Source organism: Ursus arctos, unplaced genomic scaffold (genome assembly GCF_023065955.2).
Source record: "Ursus arctos isolate Adak ecotype North America unplaced genomic scaffold, UrsArc2.0 scaffold_21, whole genome shotgun sequence".
Lineage (NCBI taxonomy): Eukaryota > Metazoa > Chordata > Mammalia > Carnivora > Ursidae > Ursus > Ursus arctos.
In genome coordinates, this window is record NW_026622886.1 from 35484919 (window position 1) to 35487389 (window position 2471).

Below are 2471 nucleotides of genomic sequence, written 5' to 3' on the forward strand. Positions count from 1 at the left end.
ACAACAGTTACCTCAGCTAGTCCTTTGCTTAGGATTTCCTTTTATCTTTGTTGAATAGCTTTACCTGTGACTGATTTTGTGGTGGAAAATTGGAGTGACACGACATAGCTCTAACTAAGCCTAAGAAGGCTTACTCTGAGGGTGACTCTTTAAGCATTTTCTACAGTTCTTCAAATCCTCATTCTTTTCTTAGTAGATTCCATACCTCTTGCTTTATAGACCAAAGAAATCACCACTTATAACCTATACGACTTTTGGTAAATTCCTTAACTGCTCTGTTAAAACTTTAGTTTCCTCATCCCTAAGTTGGGGAGAGTTAATAGTATATATCGCATAGTTTCTTGTGGGGTTGAATGAATCAACAGATGTAAAGTGTTTGGACAGTGTCTGGGATATTATATGGGACAATATGTTAGTTGTTGTGTCACTGATATTTTTGCATCTCCACTCACACATTTGTTGGATCTCTCAAAATTTCTCTTAAATTTTCGTCCCTATTCTCTTAAGCTTAATTTAAAAACATTTTTAAAGGTCTGATGATTTGATGACCCAGAGCAAACCATCCATTGGTGGTTATTTTCCAAGTATATTTTAAACTTCTTGACCTAGCATCCACCATTTTTATCTATTTGCCTCAAATTTATACATTAAATTTCGCAGAATAGGCTCTTTTTACTTTCCCACTTTAGTGTCATTGCTTTTCCATTTCTCTGCAATGCTCTTCTCCTGTCCAACAGTCACAGTCTTCCCTTATTCAGCATTCAAGCAGCATTCATAGAGTATTACGTGCCAGACACTTTATGTGGCAGAGATAATTACTCATCACTTAATAATAATATATCCCCCCACATTTCCCTACCAGCTGGTTTTCAAGTGAATCCTCATGACTTGTCCTAAGCAGTAGGTTTTTAGCAAAGCGTAGAAGAGGGGTTTTAAATTTCCACGCACACTTTATCACACTGTGGGAAGATCAGAGGTCTTTATTCCAAAACTACAAGGTGTTGGAATTTCCATTTACCTGGGACCTTGAAAAATGATAGGGAGCATGGCATACATTATTGTATGATGAGCAAGAAATATACTTTGTAATGTAAAAATACTGAGATATTGAGGTTGATGTGTTACCACAGCGGACTCTAGACTGTCCTATTTTAGGTGCTGGCCATAAAGAAATGAAAGACAAAATTGCCACCCTCAATGACCCAAAAGGTAGAACTATGCTGTCCAATAGGGAGCCACCAAACACATTTTAAATTTAAATTAGTTAGTATTAAATAAAATTTAAAGTTCAGTTCTTCTATTACACTAGCCATATTTCAAGTGTTTAGTAGCTATACGTGGCTAGTGGCTCTCATATTGGAAGTCATATGAATACTTCCATCTTCAGAAAGTACTATTGGACAGCACTGGTCCAGAAGAATGGATAGAGAAGGGTATAAACTATTCCAATACAGTTTTGTAAATGATAAGTGGAACAGTAGGTAGAGAATAATATAAGAAAAAGGGTTGGAAAGAGTCTCAAAATATGTTATTTTTAGGGTAATTGAGAAAAATGGAAGTAAATGACTCATCACTTTAATTTTTTAAATGTACCTTATTCTTTAATTTTTTGATGTTTAAAATCAGATCCCAGTTTTAGGACTTTATTTCATACATGCATGAGAACATGTATGCAATGATGTCTACAGAAAAGCTGAACGCAGCAATGGTGTTTTAATATCAGATGTCTGAAAGTGCTAAAGTCAACTGCATGCTCCTCTGGATGTGGAAATATAAATAAATGACGATACACCCATGGAATAGGATCTTAGGTGCTTTTCAACATAAAATGATTTGGACCATCCTCCTGGTTGGGCTCCAAGCAGCGAAGAATGAAAACAATCAGCATCATCACAGAATATGTAGAAAGAACCATGGACACTAAAAATGAAGCAGAATCTGGGCCAGTTGTGAAGCTCTGGATGTTCTGGAGTTTGAATTTCTCTAGAAAAGAAACTCCAAGGAGGACTGATCGGCTCTTCTATTTTTAAAACTGTGGCCTATTTTCAGGGATGAAGTACAGGAATGTTGCCATAAACATCTCTTGGCAGGGGAATGACTGTCTGGACACTGCTCAGAGGGATAATAGGCGTGAAGCTATTTGCAGACTGCCAGGTAAATGCTAGCAGGTGAACCAGAAGCTCTGTAACAATGTCTGGACAAAGCAAATGGTAAATACATATTTGTGCAAAGGAACTATAATATAATATGAGGCAAAATGTAAGAGAGGTCACATCAGAAGGAATATAAATGGATCAGAGAGAAGATTTTTTAGGATATTTTAATCTTCAGGAAAATTTATCCAGAAGGGGCAAACAGAGTCAACAGTGTAAGTAATTTAAGATCATTTCTTGACAAATGAAGTAGGAATAATAAAAAGACTACATGGGTTAGTTCCAGCCAAGGTTTGTAGTAGGCATAGTAATAAATTT